This window comes from Pinus tabuliformis, chromosome 7 (assembly GCF_031772625.1).
Source record: "Pinus tabuliformis cultivar Carrire ecotype Pingquan chromosome 7, CPIR1, whole genome shotgun sequence".
Classification (NCBI taxonomy): Eukaryota; Viridiplantae; Streptophyta; class Pinopsida; order Pinales; family Pinaceae; genus Pinus; species Pinus tabuliformis.
In genome coordinates, this window is record NC_142293.1 from 338,616,895 (window position 1) to 338,637,341 (window position 20,447).

The 20,447-nt window shown below is 36.5% G+C and overlaps 1 pseudogene; it reads left to right on the forward strand.

The window, feature by feature from the left end:
- The first annotated feature begins 3,800 nt into the window (after positions 1-3,800).
- LOC149247329 (pentatricopeptide repeat-containing protein At2g03880, mitochondrial pseudogene) lies at positions 3,801-5,921 on the forward strand (annotated as a pseudogene).
- The last annotated feature ends 14,526 nt before the right edge of the window (positions 5,922-20,447 follow it).

Below are 20,447 nucleotides of genomic sequence, written 5' to 3' on the forward strand. Positions count from 1 at the left end.
CAACGTGTCTATGATCATATTCTTTTCTTCTAAACATATTTTGAGTTTTGTGATTTCTTCAAGAAAGTCTTCCTCTTCTAAGGCATCCAAAAAATCATCATTGTCATAAGCCATGAGTAGTTTATAATCTTGTTCAGTTTCATCTTCATCACTATTAGATAATCCATCACTATCTTCATGGGTATAGTAACTTCTTCTATTAATAACCTATTTTCTATTGCCTTTTGCATATTCCTTTCCCTTTTCATATTTATCTTTATGAGGACATTTGATAGCATAATGATCGACTCTACCACAAGCAAAGCATTTGAATGGTAGCTTACCTCTGAATCTTCCAGAACACGGTTGAAGCTTCTTGACAAAGTTTACCTCAACTTCTTCTTCTGAAACATATCCTGATTCATTGTGTTCTTTCTTTTCTTTTCCCTTTGTTGAGGTTTTGAAAGAGGATTCTTTCATATCTGATGGACCTCCTTTCCTCATTTCAAAGGTAGTTAGAATTCCATGAAGTTGAACCATAGTAATAGATTGAAGATCCTGCTTTTCTTCTATGGCAGATACTTTTGAATCAAATTTAGAAGACAAAGATCTCAAAATTTTCTCTACTAAAGTAGCCTCCTTTATCTCTTCACTCAGATTCTTCATACAATTAACAATCTCATCTACATGTAAAAAGTAACTAGCAATACTTTCATCACTATGCATCTTAAGAGTTTCATACTAAATTCTGAGAGTTTGAAGCTTAGCATGTTTTACCTGGGAGTCTCCTTCGTAGCTCTGAATGATTTTGTCCCATATCTCTTTCGCTGTCTTGAACTGCATGACTTTAACGAATTCTGATTCTGATAGACCTCCCAATAAAGTATTGTTTACTTTGGCATTGGTTTCGTATAACTTCTTACCTACTGAATCTGTAGGTATTGTTGTTGGAAATTGATAGCCTCCTTCCACAATTTCCCAAATATCGGCTCCAAGTGACTGAAGATAGACTCTGGTTCTTAGTTTCCAATATACCAAGTTGTTCCCATTGAAGATTGGTGGTCTAATAGATCCCATGCCTTTGTGATTGTTCATCTTGAAAGATCTCCCTTCAAGCGATCAAGCTTCTTCTGAAGGACCTGCTCTGATACCAATTGTTGGAAATAATACTAAGAGGGGAGGGGGGGGATCAGTATTTGCAATTTAAGAACTTTTAAATTTCCAATCAAATTTATATACGCTACTTCAGGGAAGTGAACTTGCGTGTGTACGCAACTGTGATTAAGGAAACCAACATATACCCAAAGAACTTATGATTTAGTCAATTTATCATGTGTTGATATTTAATCAGTGCATCAGTATTTTATTATATAGTAACTATGTGCAGTAATAACATAATAAACCATCACTCATAAACAACACACATGAACATCAAGATTTAAGGTGGAAACCCAATGCGGGAGAGAAACCACCTGTTGTTGTCGTCTCTGTCTTCTTTTAATATAAAGAAAATTTGTTCACAAACTTATACTGGTGCAGACTCATACTAGTACGCAGGCACCCACCTATAGAAGGCTACAACCTTCTCTCGTTTTGTAGCTTCTACTGGAAGGGAGCTACAACCCCCCAGCTCTAGTTCTAGTCGATGTGCTTACTAATACGTAGGCACCGGCCTACAGAAAGCTACGACTTTCTCTCTTCTTCCAGGGACCATGTTTCATTAATTTTCAGACTGGATGCTCCTAGTACACAACAACACAATATGAAGGCCTTGTTTCATCAAATTTTCACACTAGACCCATCAGAACTTTGAAACTCAAATTGCATCAACCAATATTCAGTTAATCTAAACAGTCAGATCACTGTCACCAGAGCACTGTGATGAACCTAGAAACCTGCATCATCATTCAGAACCAGCTGCAACTTCAAAAATCATACATCATAATGTACACGCTACTTTATAGAATCCAACCTACATGTAAACTCTACTTCCTTTAACCAAACCTGCGTATACCTTCAAAACTACTAAAACATAAAACTTCTGAATCAAGTATGTACCAATGAACAATATTCTACTGTCAATTTATAGAGTTCTAGACAGTCAGTAGTAGAGATAACCCTTCTCACTTAAACAATCAATCAATCAGACACAAAACTCCTCATGCATTCAGTGTTACATTTAGATCTAAGAAGACTTCATTGACAGACAACAATAAAACAGTAGCGGTAATCAGATAGATTAGTCATTTATGAAGAATAGGCTTTTCCTTTGCATATGCTACTTGGAAGAGTCGAATCTGCAAGTACACGCGCTTTTATCGAGGCGAACCTGCGAGTATACGCGCTTTTATCAAGGCGAACCAGTCTATAGATATGCAAATATTAACTCACAACTTCGCTGCTATTCCAAACTTCAGACATACCCAAATCATGCCATTTAAAGAATAAAACATGTGTAAGAAATTAGATCTAGCCCAACCAATATCAAATCATTCAATGATAAGTCATTTTAGGTCTTATGATCCTGATCCAATATTGAATTCAAGGTGCACAAAATATTTCAGATCGTATCACAATCATAAACCCTGCAACATAAAATATACTTCAGATAGAAGTTTTCCTGAGAAACCCTTTCATTTGCACACTTGGCCCTTTGATCTTCTCCTTCTTATATAGTTTTTGGCCTTTCTCTATACCTAAGACCAAAACAACACTTAGAGCCTGTGGTATTCTTGGACGGGATCAACTAGTCGTTACTCTTCTCAATATTGTGGGCTAACCATGGTATTAACCCTTGGTATTCTTTACTCTTGAATTTCCTTGATTTTCCAACCCATACACGCTTTTCCTCTTGTGAAAATGCATGCATATGTATATGCTCTTTTTGTTCTTTGAACGTGTGTGTATACACTGCTTTGATAAGGTGACCCTGTGCATACAGCATAAACTATCTAAAAACATCATTTTCCTTCAACTTGATTCTAATCAGTAGACCTTTGTTCCAACTTCCTATTCTTCTGTACCAATGCCCTGTTACCGCTGAATTGACATGTTACACTGTGAGCTAACCTGTGAAAGAGTTGCCATCAAGGACAACACCTGTATCATAATGCCAACAAAAATGAATAAAAAAGATCTATATCATTGGGAGGATTATGTTTCTATGAATTGGGGCATGAGGACATTAAGGGACCTTCAAGGTACATCGAACACTCTAAAATTTGGGATAGATTTTTTGTTGATTTTTTCGATGGGGCGTCTTGTATGCAATTGTGTGGAAGTGAGGCTTACATTATTATTAGGCCTAGACTATATTACCACTTCCGTTGGAATAGTGGGCGGGGATTGAATACTAGGGCAGAGATCATTGCCCTTGAGGGTTACTATTCTGTGCACTGGTTATCCATTGAAACATTAGCAGCTGTCTTTAGGGACTCGAAGACTATCATTGATTGGGTGATGGCTCGGTCCACTTTCAAGCCTTCTATACTCACAAATTGTATGCAATGAATCAAATTTATAATGGGACTATTCCCAAGGGTGATTTTCTCTCATATATATAGATGGCGTGACAAACTCACTATGCAAAGAAGGACATAGATACCAGTTTCGGAGATTTTATTCTTTCAAAACGACTACATGTTTAGGAGTAAAATATATTTCCATTAAGTCTTCCAAGTCTTCCTCTTCTATGAAGTAAGTTGGAGAGACATAGATACCAGTTTTCGGAGATTGTATTCTAGGCCTTTCAAAGCGATTACATGTTCAGAAGGGGTAAAATATATTTCCATTAAGTCTTCCTCTTCTATGAAGTAGGTTGGTTTGGTATAACACTTCTGGACTTTTCTGTATGTGCACGTGTCGCTAAGACTGTCAATGGGCAGATATGATACTACTTGCATGACTGATAAATACGGTCCAGTAACATGGTATTTTGACAGATGGACAACTATTTAGTAGTCAAATTAATTTTCGGCGTACAACTCCGGCAACAAGACGCGTGCCATGATTTTAACCCATCCATGACGCCCCTAAATTATCGTAGCATCAGTCTCTCTGGTGAATCTATCTGCTCCTAACCGATGTAGGTTGAATCTGTGCGTTTGAACAGGGTTGGATGAGGTTGGAAGTTGTTCCGACCATGTTGATAATCTACGGTTTAATTGAAGAAGGATGAGTGAGACTATGAAGCAAAATCATTGCTTAACATCGCAGAAATGGCACGAAACAAGAAATTGTTTCGGAGTGTTAAGTCTGCTCTCACTTCGGCTTTCACTAATCAAGCTGTTGCCATTAAACCCGAACAATCAGATACCAAAGCCTTATGTGAAGATCTGAGAACGCTGTGTAAGCAGAACTGATTGAAGGAATCAATTCACATTCTGCATCTCATGAATCGCCGAGGAATTCAGCAAAACTCCCAAACCTATGACTGTCTATTGCAGAGCTGCCTTATTCTGGAATCTGTCCAAGAGGCAAAATTAGTCCATGCCTACATGATTGACAATGGAATTAATCTGGATGTCTCTTTGAATAACAAACTTATGGCCATGTATGCCAAGTTCGGCAGTCTGGGTGACGCTCGTTGGGTTTTCGACGAAATGCCTGAATGAAGCGTGGTTTCATGGACTACAATGATTGCAGCTTATACCCGACACAGGCTCTGTGAGGATGCCTAAAAACTGTTTTACCAAATGCAGTGAATGGATTTTCGGCCGGATCAGTTCACCTTTGCCAGTGTTCTTCCAGCAATCGCCAGCTTGGGAGCTCTACAACAGGGCAAAGAAATCCATGAGGAGATAAATAAGAGCGGGTTTCAATCAAATGTGTTTGTGGCGAGTGGGTTTATCGATATGTATGTTAAAGGCACGCGAAATGTTTGACAAAATGCCTAAGCGAAATGTGATTACCTGGACTGCGATAATGGCAGGATATGTGCAAGTTGAACGTTTGAAAGAAGCTTTGAATCTCTTCATTGAAATGTTATATTTGGGGATGGAACTGGATTCTGATGTATTCACCGTTATTCTTCCGGCTTGAACCAAATTGGCAGCTCTGCAAATAGGTATATCTGTCCATGAAGAAATAATTAGAAATGGTTTTCATTCTGATGTATATGTAGGGGGTGCCCTTGTAGACATGTATGCCAAATCTGGAAGCATAGAGGATGGACACAAAGTGTTTGACAAAATCCTTAAGAGAGATGTGGTGTTGTGGGCTGCTATGATTGTGGGAAACGCTATGCATGGGTGTAGCAAGGAAGCACTGCAACTTTTTAAACTAATGAAACCGCGAGGTGTGAAACCAAACAATGTTACCTTCGTCGGCTTGCTCTCTGCATGCTGCCATACTGGCCTAGTGGATGATGGCTGCCAATACTTTGATGGCACGAGTCAAGATAATCACATTTCACCAACAGTTGAGCACTATTGCTGCCTGGTGGATCTTCTTGGCCGGGCTGGACGACTCAATGAGGCAAGAGACTGTATCCATAAAATGCCAATAAAACCCAATGGAGCAGTTTGGAGATCTTTGTTTGGTTCTTGTAGATTACACAGTAACATAAAACTTGGTGAATGGGCTGCGAAACACCTTATTGAGTTGGAACCTAAGAATGCTGCAAATTATGTGTTGCTATCCAACATCTATGCCACCTTAGGCTGGTAGGATGACTTGGAAAGGGTGAGAAAGATCATGAATGACAAGAAGGTGAAAAAAATCCAGGATGCAGCTGGATTGAGCTGGATAACAAGATCCATACTTCCATTGTTGAAGATAGATCACACCCACAAGCACATGAAATCTATAGAGAGCTAGAAAGGTTGTCTAGGCAGATGAAGGATGCAGGGTATGTGCCCGACACTAACTTTCTGCTACATGACTTGGAGGAGGAGTAGAAGGAACATATTCTCTGCTACAACACCGAGAAGTTGGTTTTTGAATGAATCTGCTACGAAGCTATGCAGATAACTAAGAATCTTCTAGTGTGTGATGATAGTCACACTGTTACTAAATTCAGATCCAAGATTGATGGACGAAAAATTATAATGAAAGTTGCCAATAGATGTCATAATTTGAAAGATGGCCATTCTTCTTGTCGAGATTATTGGTGATTCTAAGAGAAACCAGAGACTTGCACAACAACAAGCTTGGATACATTATCAGTTTTGCATTGGGAGTTTGAGGACTGTGCAACAGTTATTAATTTGCTAATACTTGGAGTTTTGATATTTTTTGATAGATGGAGTAACTGTTCTATGTAATGCTAGTGTATGCAAAAGTGATAAGCATGACATGGTGTAAATTGGAGTATACAAAGTTGAAATGGTTGATTGTTGGAGTTACTGGAAACATGACTGTAATGGAGAATTACCGAGGGAGTAGCTATTTTTCACATAACAAAATTTACATCCATTGACTGGAATTAGTAACCGCAAATATGGTACACACTTCACAACCCCGGAGAACAACACACTGGAGTATATCTTGCTTTATTTTATTTGAGGAACAGATGATAAGAAGGATTTGATTAGACTTTAACGATATATACACATAAATGGATACGGGTATTTTGTAAATTGTGGTAATACGATAAAAAGATGCAGAAACACATTACTAGAGAAAAAATATGCAAGAGCTTTGAGTATTTTGACAGGCTCTTTTACAGTCCAGAGTTTTATTTGTTGAGTTTTGAATGTGGGGTTTGTTGTAGGTCATGCACAGGTGACACTATTTATCACGAGACTTTGCCTACGGTTTTCTACCATATGGGATTTCCTAACTGAACGCATCCTAAGTTTGTTTCATAGGATTTTGTTAGAAATGGATCCATCGCTTGTTGGAGAGAAATTCTATGGGACTCTCCAACAGTCTCCAATTGTGTTATTCTGTAAAAGTTGTCCATAACACATTCATTAATGACAGCTCCTTGATTGAAAAAATGCTAAATACTTGAACGATGTGCTCTTCAACTATCTACCTTCTAATTGTTTATAAAATAACATTACAAAGTTATATTTTGATTTTTTTTTTTTTTACTAATATTGCATTAGTTTGAAGTACAAAGGAACAAAACCTTTGTTATAGAGTAATAATGAGTTATGTTGAAGAAAAGCCTACGGTATTACATAAAAGACTGTGGACTATTATGAAAACTCGAGGATGAAGAAAACGATGAGAAAGGCTTATCAATACCTAATACAAGGGACACCTGTATTCTGGAATGATTCAACCAAGGTTGTGTTAGAATGTTGGGCGGTTTGGAATGTATTTCCGAGAAGGAAACCCACCAAAAGTGGTTGGTTGGGAAATTCACCCAAAAGTGGGGTTTTGAACCCAAAGAAGTGGGTTTAAGACCAAAAGAAAATAATTATTTATTCTTAAGAGTTGAGAGGCTAAATTCTAGATCTAGAGGTTTACTAAGTGACCCAAGAGAAAGGATAAATAGAGGAGAGCCATGGACAGGCTCATCGTGTGCAAGAGAGATGTGCCTCTTTTGTGCAAGGAGTGCCGAGGTTTGTTCATGGAGGCTGAGATCTGCTCTTGGAAGAAGACCACAACAAGGTTATCATCTGTTCTAAGAGGCTGAGTCAGAGATCAACAAGAGGACCGAAATCTTGAAGGGCTGGAGATCAGACCGAGTGGGGTTAGGGCCTGATCTAGGCCAAGGAACAAGATCTGTCCAAGCTGCTGAAGGAGGCCGAGTGTGAACAGATGCACTAAAGGAAGGTCGAGGGCCAAGATAGGAGGGTTTCCATGAATGAGAACATAAATCATTATTGCAAATCATCTTATGAAGATCATAGCCCTAGTGAAGAAGGAGGATGAATTTCTGAGGTTGTGGAAGAATATGTCAAGTGAAGGAGGGCTGAGTCTCTTCTTCTAAGTCTGGTTTGCCGAGTGAGTGGTTCTGTGCAATAACAAATGGTCAAGAAGCATCTCTATCATAGTATTCAAAACTGGAACCGGTGACCGGACCGGTCCACTTAATAAACTGGGTTTCAAACCAGAATCGGTCAAACCAAGGTTGGTTAGATCTCAATGAACCAGTTTTAACAAAAACACATGAAATAATTAATTTTTAATGAAAAAGAACTATTTTAAGATTTAAAACCATGATTCCAAACCAATAGACACAAAATATGCAAAGTTTGTTCATATATATACCATGAAAAGGTGAATATATCAAAATGGCACAGAGTGCAATACATGTCAACAACAAAATATATAATCAATGAGGCTCTAAATGGCCTCTAGAGTCCAAAAACAAAGCCTACAAGCTATGGGGCCACTGGCCTACTACAAGTCTACATATATGATATTAGTGATCAACATTATCACTTGAAACTTCTCATCATGATCAAACTCAGTTGGTTGAGTCTTGACTCCTAAACTTTGCAACTGCTTGAGTCACAAACTTCTCTGTTGGTTCAGTGACTTGAGTCTCAAACTTTTGAAGGTATTCTGCCCTAATATGCCCTATTACTTCATTTGGTGCTCTACATGGCTTTACATGGCCTCCTATCCCAGCCAAGTGTTGCTTGAACCTGTTAATACGCCCTCCAATAGATTTTTGGCAATAATTGCAGATCATTTTTCAATCATATCACAATGAGCCCATGCAGTATCCTTGGCTTTTGGAGGCATGGTGGCTGCTACTTAGCTCAAACTTTCTGCTATTCCACTACTCCAACAAAAACTCAACACTCTCCAAGCTCATAATGTAGCTCACAAAAAATCCAAATGAGATGTGTGAGGTAAATGAGAGAGGAGACCTTTTATTGGCTTGGAGGAGCTGTTTTTGGAGAGAAACAACCCATATTTTCCCTCCAAACCACCTCACTCGCCTCCAAGAATGCGTCTGGTGGGTCTGCGACCGACCTGGCAATGAACCGACCGGTTTATGGGAAAACTAGCTGGTTTTGTCATAAACCGGTTAGTTTATGCTTGGTTTGTCTAAAAAAAGGGCAAGGGAGGGTAGTTGACCAGGGTTTTTGACCGGTTTAGTTGGGTTGGCCAATGAACCGGCCAGTTTGACCGGTTTCTGGTTTAGACTGACCAATTTTTAATACTCTGATCTTTGTCTAGGCCAAGTTCATCCTGTGCTTTGGGAGAGCGCCGAAGCCCTAATTCTCTGTGAAAAAGGAGGGCGTAAGGTTATGAGGATTGCTAGAAAGATGGCCAAGCTCCCTCGGATCATATACAGAAATTAAAGGGCCAAACGCTGAGATAAAAGAGTCAAAGTTTGAGACCGTAGGGTGTTGTTACAAGGTTGAGAGGCCTCAAAAATTTGGTTGCACAGGGCCGAGTAAGCTTAGGCCTAAGGAGAGGCCAACAAAGGTTGTTAGGGCTACTGATTTGCTGATGATGATTGCAGAGGGTTAACACAAGAAGTCTGTTTAGCAAAGGATCGTTGGACAACTAGCACTAAAGGTTAATGTACAGTGAATTATAAAGCTGATTCATTGTCAATGCTGACGTTTTGAAGTTGTTGTTATAGTGAGTTGGACAAAACTAATTCACTGTGAGAAGCTGAGTTGGACAGAGATCTGGAAGGAGCCAGATCACTGTATGTTGATGGCAAAGGACAGGCTAGGTGTCAAGACAAATGAGGACAGAAAGGGTTGTTGCATAAAGGGTTGTATCAACAAGTAAGTCATGTGTATTTTTCTTGTCTCTTATGGGTGGATTGCAGATTTGAAGAAGCAGATCCCAAGCCCTAGTTTTGTATACTATGTATACTAGTTGTACCAATGATTGAGGGACATGATCCCTGGTACAAGAGCCCCGTGATTCTTTTATTGATGGATTAATAAAACAATCGAGCTTTGGGCTCAAATCTGTGTACTTAATTGATTTCACTATTAAAGATTTTCGTTGTGCAAAGTGCTTGTAAGTTGAGCGTTCCTAGTGTGTTTGTGTGCGTGATTAGCCTCAAACCAGATCTAGGGCCTAAGGAAAATTCAACATGGTATCAAAGCTACTTTGAAGGCATGTAGATTAGAGTGTGCACAAGAAGTAGTGTGAGCTAGTGGAGGCTGTGTAGGCTCACAAAGAGTCTAGCTTCAGAGGGAGACAACAAAGGATTGTTAGTTTCCCTAAGATAGTTTGAATCTTCAGGTTCTAACGAGATAGAGGAGTTTTCAACCATGCAAGGATAGTCACGAACCATGCGAGAAAATTCATGGCGGTGCAAGGAAAGCCATAGATCTTGTGAGGGCAGGGATGGATCATGCTAGAAAAGTCATGTTGCATGTGAGAACATTCATGCAACACGCAAGACAAACCTTGGCCAAATACCAAGAAGTTGTGTTGCATATGAGGACGGATATGGCTACACAAGGAAATTCATGACTCATGCAAGGACAGTGATGGGCATGCAAGGAAAGTCATGGAGCTAGAAGCATGAAGGAAATACCTTCCTCACTAAGAGGGAGTGTTAGAATTTTGGGTAGCTTAGAAGGTATTTCTGAGAAGGAAACCCACCAAAAGTGGTTGGTTGGACAATTTACCCAAAAGTGGGATTTTGGACCCAAAGTAGTGGATTTAAGACCAAATGAAAATAATTATTTATTCTCAAGGGTTGAGAGGCTAAACCCTAGATCTAGATGTTTCCTAAGTGACCCAAGAGAAAGGATAACTAGATGAGAGCCAAGGAGAGGCTCATCATGTGCAAAGGAGATGTGACCTCTCTTGTGCAAGGAGTTCCCTAGGAGGGCCGAGTTCTGCTCATGGAGGCCGAGATCTTCTTTTGGAAGAAGACTGCAACAAGGTTATCATTTGTTCTAAGAGGTTGAGTCAAAGATCAACAAGAGGACCAAAGTCTTGAAGGGATGGAGGTCAGACCGAGTGGGATTAGGGCTTGATCTAGGCCATGGAACAAGATCTGTCCAAGCTGTTGAAGGAGATCAAGTGTGAACAAATGCACTGAGGGAAGGATGAAGGCCAAGATAGGAGGGTTTCCATGAATGAGAACAGAAACCATTATTGCAAATCATCTTATGAAGATCATAGCTGTAGTGAAGAAGCCGTAGATCTATGGAGGATGAATTTTTTGAGGTCGTGGAAGAATTTGTCAAGTGGAGGGCCAAGTCTCTTCTTCTAAGTTTGGCCTGCTAAGCGAGCGGTTCTGTGCCAGAAGAAAGGGCCGAGAAGCATCTTCGTCTAGGCCGAGTTCATTCTGTTCTTTGGGAGAGGGTTGAAGCCCTAATTCTCTGTGAACAGGTAGGCCGTAAGGCTGTGAGGTTTGCTGGTCAGAGGGCTGAGCTCCCTTAGATCATACGTAGCAATTAAAGGGCTGTAGACTGAGATAGAAGGGTCTGAACCTGAGGCCGCAAGGGGCTGTTACAGGGGAGAGAGGCCTCACAAATTTGGTTGCACAGTGCCAAGTAGCCTCAGGCCTAAGGAGAGGCCAACGAATGGGTGTTGGGGCTACTGGTTTGCTGAAGATAATTGCAGAGGGTTAACACAAGATGTTTGAGGATCGTTGGACAGTTGGCACTGAAGGCTAATGTACAGTGAATTGTAAGGCTGATTCACTGTCATTGTTGAAGTGTTTTGAAGCTGCTGTTACAGTGAGTTGGACAAACCTAATTCACTGTGAGAAGCTAAGTTGGATAGAGATCTAGAAGGAGCCAGATCACTGTGTGTTGATGGCAAAGGACAGGTAAGGTGTCAAGACAAATGATGACAGAAAGGGCTGTTGCAGAAAGGGCTGTATCAGCAAGTAAGTCATGTGTATTTGTTCTTGTCTCTTTTGGGCAGTATGCAGATCTGAAGAAGCAGATCGAAAAATGATGACAGAAAGGGCTGTTGCAAAGGGCTGTATCAGCAAGTGAGTCATGTGTATTTGTTCTTGTCCCTTTTGGGCAGATTGCAGATCTGAAGAAGCAGATCACAAGCCCTAATACTATGTATACTAGCTGTAATACTATGTATACTATCTGTACGAATGATCGAGGGCCATGATCCCTGGTACTGGAGCCCCATGATTATTTTATTGATGGATTAATAAAATAACTGAGCTTTGGGCTCAAATCTGTGTACCTTTGAATTTTATGTTCATATCACAGTGTCAATCAACCTTCACAAACTTGTGGCAGGTGTGCCTACGTTTCCACCAAAAGCTTGATTTTTATGCCCGTATTAGAGTCTTGATCAACCTGCATAATACAGTTATAGTAGTTGCCTCAAATAATATGAGTTGAATTGCAGTGCAGAATCTCAAAATCTTTGTTGACCAAGTAGTTAAAATATTGGCTCTGATAAGTCTAAACAAGTCTATTAATGCCTCCTCCCCCTGTAAGATAATGGAAGTTAGACATTGATGATTAGTCACAATAAGCACATATTGCAAATTTTATATTGTATATGAGTGTCCATAGAAGACTAAATAGAGACGTGGACAAATGAGTACTGAAGTTTCCTAGATGGTCCATATGGAAGGAACATTATAAATAAAACATGGGAAATGGAAGGGCGAGAGGTTTGTTATTAACAAGTGTAAAGGATTTTGTAACCTCATTGGTGTCATTATAAAAATCTATCATTTGTTTTTCACTGTCACAAGATTGTATTAGGAATTTGTCATTATTACTTCTCGCATGGTGTCCAAGGTAGGGTGAGGCATTAGAGTAGGCAGCCATGGTGTGGACCTGATGTGAAAGGAGCACGTGGAAGTTCGTTGTGGGGTGATTATTAAGCTATGTTACTAGGGTATATATACTGATACGGATCTGCCAGTTTTTTAAAAACCCAGATTTTGTATATGGCAGGGAAATGAGAAGTACAAAAAAGGTATACCTATATAAAAAAGGTGTTGAGAGTCAAAACTACTCAGGAATCACAACACTAGAACTATACTCTACAACCAAAAAAGAGTGTTCTTGTGCATATTAATATTAACATTTCATGTACAATAACTGATAATTTGGTAAGTTATAACCATCACTAATGATTGATAATTTTGAAGACCATTTCAGCATGAGCACGAAGCAGGTCATAAAACTGTATCTATGAGCCACATCCACATGTTCTTGTCAACAATGAATGACGTGGTTTTCTTGTAGGTCATGGCAGGACTAAATAACAGTGTGACCAAAGTGAGCAACAGTGTAGCACATAAGGATAGATCAGACCTTGAGATTTTACCGTGACAGATTAAACCTCAAGAGCGGATCTTGGCATAAGGATAGATGAGAGCTTCACCAGGAATGAGGTTTAAGGTTTCGAGTAGGGGTTTGGAACTTTCTCATAAGAATTCAATTGTGTGGGGGATTAGTGGGTAAAAAAGCAGTGAAAATTTTAGGATCTGTTTGAAAATTTCTGCATTCATTTAATTTTCCACAGGATCCGTTTCATGGGTCCAAGATTCATTTCATTCTCCAGAATATTTGCTTCCTTGATATATCCTGGATGGATCTAGCCAGATCCAGATCAGATCTGCGGGTCCTACACACAAGGCTGGTGGATCCAATAATATAGTTATTAAATGATTTGTTTAAATTCTAGTTTCTTATTGAAAAAATATATTGCTAGAATATATAGAATAGTTGGAAGAAACAACGACTTATGTCTGCAAAATAAATATCTTTGTTAATGTGTTGCCACAAAATTAAATAAGAAGCATAGTGGGACATTGAAGACATACAAGTAGTTGACACTCAAGAGAGAGAAATTAAAAATTCGGAAGCCATGACAGTAAAAGATGAAGACTTGAAAGAATTGCAAGAACATCAAAGACCAACAAAGGAAACTAACGTGAGAAATTGGGTTATAGAAGGTAAGAATCAATAGGAAAACACAAGTAAAAATGATTAGAGACTTAAAAGTAATCTTGAAGTTTTTAAAGCCTCTTCTTCTTCCTTTATGCATTGTTTAGCTTAGGCCTTATTCTCTATAGATTAGTGAACTTAATGGAGAGAAGATAAGTAATATGTGAAAATGTGTTAAACAAAAAATCTCTATTTCTTTATTGTGTATTTCTTATATTTTGTGAATCACATTAACATGGTTTCGGTGGGTGCTACTTGCTTGTGAAATGTATGCACATGAAGCTTATGAGAGCATTTTTTGAAAATGTCGTGAGAATTCAGCAAGACTCATCCTTGATTGCTTGTGCCTATGCCCCTATATGGAAACCTAAGCAAGTGACGAATGGTTCGATACACCATAGCATAGTCCAAAGGATTCGGGGCTGTGGATTGGTACGTTGTGTGAGTTGGAACTTACATCCATCAATGTGGTGTCTAACTGTTGCGGTGTATAATTATCGGGAGCTGATCTTGTAATCCAATTCAGTTACCCCATTAAGTAGGGATTGTTTATTTCACCAGTTTTAAAGAGGATCATTTGAAGATTTGAAGATTTTTGGTTTCTTCGAGGCTATCATTTTGAATAAGGACTCTCAATTGAAAGTTTGTGTACCTCATCATAGTCAAGATGCTTGTAACTTTGGTTATCGTTTTATTTCGTATCCAATTTAAGGTGGTGTGATTGTATTGTTTATTTGCACAATTTTTACCCACATCTTTCATGAGTGCATACTACGGGAGGCATTATTGGGATACATATTTACTTGGTCGAGTACATGAGTAGAAACCTTTAGTGAGATACAATCTCAAACAATTGCTCATCCAAGTAAACATTTTGGGTGATGTTAGAAGTAATCTTGGAGTTTTTAATTTCTTGTTGCTTGAGCATGTGTATAGTGCCCTACATTTTGAGCCTTTGTCTAAACATAACTTAGATCGCGTTATTTTTTATTTAATCGATTCAACTACCTATGACTAGGGTGGATCAAACCAATTTATGCATGTCAACAGTGACTTCTGTGACTAAGTAGTTATCTTTGACTTATGGCTATGCAATGTGCAACCACAACCAAATTATGTTTATACAACATTGAGGTCCCATTTGTTGTTAGCAAGTGACTTCAGTTTTTGTAGTTCATTTATAATGATTAGGTCACTTAATGAAATGCATATCATTATATGCATCACATTTTATGTATGTAATATTGCATAAGGGATGTTGCATTTTTATAGTACATGCATGGTTGTAGGATTTTTGGATATGCAATCTCACAGGGAGATGTCAGAGATATGCCCCTAATTTATATATTTTTAATGTACATGATACTAGTAGTGATGTTAATAACAAATATTCACATGTTATTATGTGAAAACATAGAGTCAACCCTGCAAGATCATATGGTAATATTGGTCATGAGGAGGCCATCAAATGTTGGTTTTTATTTAATATATGAGATTTGATGCTCTAATAGTTGCTTGGTCATTTGTGTTGTGTAGAATATGAGTAGTACAAGCAACTGATACTTTGGACGCAACTAGGTACATGGACTTGGGATGAGGGTAGTTAGAGGGACAAAATGGGAGTCCTAGTGAGATGAATGAATGAGATCACTAAGATACATCATGACCTTTTCTACACCAATCATAGGGTCATGAGAATTGAGTGAGGAGACCTAGTTCTCCTTATGGATATTTAGACCCTTGAATACTTGGCATGGGCTACGAGGATATAATGGCCTCCTCCCACTTTGTATTTCATCTAACAATGGAATTGTGACTAGGAAAGAAGAGTCTTGTTTAGTTGTGTTCACAAGTTTGAACCATGTATGCATGTCTCCTTCTCCTTAATAGTCTCATTGCCAAATTTGTGTCAAGATAGGTATGAAACTTTGTATGGTATCATATTATGCCATTTATATGTGGTCAACCAAGTGTTAATCTATGTTAGGCGTGGTTAATTAAATATGAAAAATTAACAATATAATTGTACAACATTAAGTGTAATTTTCATCTATCAAAACTTGGTTAAATGATTTTAATTATAGATATATGGGTATGTGTATGATCTTCGAGCACATCATATGCATATATTATAGTGGCTACAATAATTAATTTGTATACATTAAAATACAATATCTCTCTCTCTCTCTATAGAATTTTATATTGGTGTATTTTTGTTTAACGTATGAGATTGTGTTCCAAAAGTGAAGGTATCATATAGAGTTGGTGGTTTCCATATCGAATTATTGAGTGAGTTATTAACTTGTTAGCTTCAATACATGTGTTCATGGGTGTGAGTTGTTCAATCAACTGAAAATGAGTTATATAATGTTAATATTTAAACACATTTTTCTTTTATGGCTAGCATTGAAGTGCACCCACATTTTGATGACTCTTGATATCTCATTTTTTTTAGTTTAAATTTATATCCCTTTTTTATTAAGAATTTTACAGGTGAGGCCTATAGCCTCCTCTCCACTTTTTGCAAGACTCTTGATGAGCCATTAAAGTCTCATCTATCTAATCAAGAATGGGGCAACAATCCCTTAAATGGGATGGGTTACAAACTATACATAAAAGGAGAAAGAGAGTGCACATTTCCCTTGAGGACAAGAAAGGTTGAAAGGAGAACAAAGAAATAATGCAAATTTCTTCTAAGAAAATAAGACTTGAAAGGATGCCAAAGAAAGATGAATCCCTCCCTACTGAAGTTTCCCAAAATGCATATGGGTTTGAGTGACCTAAAAGAAAATAGACACACTCAAACTAGACTGAAGGTGTAGGGAAAATACCATTCCCAACTAAGAGTACAATTGCTTTTGAAGGAAGTAATAGAAGGGTTAAAGAGAATAATAAAACCCACTATGTATAGTACCCCAATTGTTTCTTAATCTCCACAAGGATATGTAGGCAAAGAAACAAATATTCACCAACTAAGAAAATAAACTAAACATTGGCATGCATATGAGTGGAGAAAACATTCCATAGGTGATTCCCTCAAAGAAAGGATGTCTCTCTTAGCTCACAACATGTTGAAGTTGTCTTTTAGGAGGAATTTGGAAGGGACTATTCATTGAAGTGCCAAAGGCAACCAATGTTATAGAAAACATAAGTATCTTGTGTGAATGATAAACATGTTTTCAATCATTATTTAAAATAAATGTACATAATAATATTATTCTTTTATTTTTGTTTTCAAATAAAAAAATACAATTTGATAATCCATAAGGGGGCAGACTTTCACTCCTATGCCTCACGGTCTTGGACCGTTAACTTGTTTCCTTTCCTTACCTCTGAGGAAGATGAACTCTTAGCCAAGCATACTCAGTTTTAGGGCATACTAAACAATGAAAAATTACACATGGTGAGTGAGAGAGAGGAATTAAATATCTTAAGTTGCAAATCATTTTCTTGCACTCAAAAAAAGTTTGCATATCAAGAGATTTGATCCGGCACTTAATAAATATGTGATTTTATATCAAAATATTTATGTCTCCTAACTCATGCCATATTTTTAAATTCATTTTTTTTTATTGTAACTTTGTTTTTTATTTATAAAATTAGGAACAATTTTTTAGATAAAAGAATGTATAATATACATATCACATTAAAATATATAACACATAAATAGTACTTATAAATTAACATCTATTTTACCATATAAATTAAAATAATGGTTGCATAACCATCTTTAAATTTAATTAATAAGCGGATAAAAATTTAATATTTACAATATAACAAGATTTTTAATCATGAATATTTACCATGGATATTATTAACTTCTAAATAGGTTTTTTTACAATACCATGGGCCAATACCAGAAAAGAAATATAGAGAGAGGGATGGGGAAAGACGACGAGAGGAGGGAAGAAAATCATAATACCTTGGGCTAATACCATGGTTTATCAATACCATGGGCCATATATGCTTTTGATTATTATGTTATAGATCTAGGCTTTTAATTATTTTGTTACAATACCATAGGCCAATACCACGGCTTATCAATACCACATGCCCAAAAAGAGAGAGGGAGGGAGATAGACACAAAATGGAAGGTGGAGAGAGAGAGAGAAGAAGAAAGAAACAAACAGAGACAAATATAGACATAGAAGTTAGATCTACAAAGTCATGAATATTTTGGTTTTTCACTAAAATAGATGTATTGATTTTAGTGTAGTTGTTGATTTCAAATCTTATTTGATCGCTTGCCATAGATGCATTTATTTCAGTGTAGATGTCGATTTCTAATCCTATTTAATACCTTACGCTAGATGCATTGATTTCAGTGTAGATGTTGATTTATGCTCCTATTTAATTGTTTGCACTAGATCCATTGGTTTCAATGTAGATATTGATTTCTAATCATATTTGATTGCTTGCACTAGATGCGTTGATTTTAGTGTAGATGTCGATTTCTAATCCTATTTAGTACCTTATACTAGATGCATTGATTTCAGTGTAGATGTTGATTTCTACTCCTATGTAGATGTCGATTTCTACTCCTATTTGATTGCTCTGGATGCATTGGTTTTAGTGTAGATATTGATTTATAATCTTATATGATTGCTTGCATTGGTTTTATTGTAGATATTGATTTATAATCTTATATGATCGTTTGCACTAGATGCATTAAGTTCAATGTAGATGCCAATTTCTAATCCTATTTAATACCTTACACTAGATGCATTGATTTCAATGTAGATGTTGATTTCTACTCCTATTTGCTTGCACTGGTGTAGATATTGATTTCTAATCCTATTTGATTGCTTGCACTATGCATTGATTTTAGTGTAGATGTTGATTTCTAATCCTATTTGATAGTTTGCACTATCTTTCATCAAGCAATTACCAAATAAAAAATGCGTGAAGATCACAAGAACAAGAGACACAAGATGTAGGCACTCAGCGAGGGCAAAACCCAATCAAACTCTTCTTCTATAATCGAACCAAGTCAAAGTGAAACAATCCAATACCTTTTGACCAACACAAAGACCTCCTCCAATCACCAAGTCAACCCTCCTACCAAGTAAACAAACACTGGCAAAGTCAACAAGAGTCACTTCCTTAAAAAATGCTTCAATATGGAATTTCGGCCCCTTGCAACTGAGAATTTTAGACTTGCACATACTGCAAAAAAAATCTAATCCTTCTTCCATGTCTTTTCCTCTCGTTTCTTCCCTCTCTCCCCTCCTCCATCTATATCTCTATCTCACCCCCACAACATACAAACTCTCTCTCAATGCACATAAACATTATTCATGACGTGAATTGATTTCTTTGTTACAATAATTCTACCATAAATACAATACTTGAATTTTCATCTTAAATAAAAATTTCCACTTACCAGAAATGTCTTCTTCTTAAAACTGAAAATTATTTGTAACTAGCTACATTCTTATTTTTCCCATTTTCCATCATTCAACATTGTTAATCACTTTGTATTCAAACACAATAATAGAAAATAACTAATAGGTGTGAGAATAAGAATAATAGAAGAAAATAATTTCAATTGATCGCAATGAAGATTGTTTGTAATTCACTATATTCTTATTATTCACATTTTCTAGCGTTGAACATTGTGACATTGTCACTTTGCACTTAAAATTTTTATTTCATCTTTTTTCAATATTTAAGTTACTAGCAATCTCTCTCATTTCAACGAAAAGTTAAAGTTAAATTGACCAAATTAATATTAGACATATTTAGCATATTTAAAATGATCAAAATAATTATATGTTCAACAATTTTTATATGACTGCACACACATTTGTATGACTCCACACAGGGGTGATCCATCTTAACCCCAGATCTATAAGCGCTGAGACGGATCAAATATCTCAAAGTGCAAACCTTTTATCAAGTTTTACATTCAAAAAAAAATTTACACCTAAAGAAATTTAATCCCATAAATCTAAACTAATTTTTTTCAAATAAAAAATATAATTTTATTAAAATAATAAAATTACATTTTAAAATATAATTTTATTAAAATAATAAAATTACATTTTAAAATACTAATGCACCGAAAGATTGATATCTTATTTGAATTAAAAAAAAATGTCAAAAATACTACCCTACAAAACCTAACAAGTTCATCATAATATTAAAAAACCAACCTTATAATTATTGTCCGGAAAAAACCGTTATATTATATGCCAGATTTTTTTTAAATATAACGTTTTAAAAAATATAAAAATAAGTAAAACCAATACCATAAAGAGTTTTAATAATAAACTTAATATTTTTAAATAAACTTAATGTTTACCACTTTCAACCCTTGTGAATTAACTTGAAAACAATTAAGAATATTTTTTTTTATAAAATGGGTAATAGAAGAAAAGTGAAGATATATTTTTATTTTTGCCATTTGTTTTTTATTTAAAAAATATATTTAAAATATTGATATTTTATTTGGAATTTAAAAAGGAGCGTTAAAATTTTTATTTTGAAAAACATAAAAAGTTTATCAATAAGGTGATAGTAGTATTTTATACTATTGTGTAAATCTATTTGTGTTGAATGTAGCGTTGACAAATATTTAAAAAAATATATATTCTAAATTAAAAAATAATATGCTCTGTAATATATTTATATCTATATCTATATATAAAGTTAGATTTAATTAAAAGTATTATAAAATATTATTAATTCTATTTT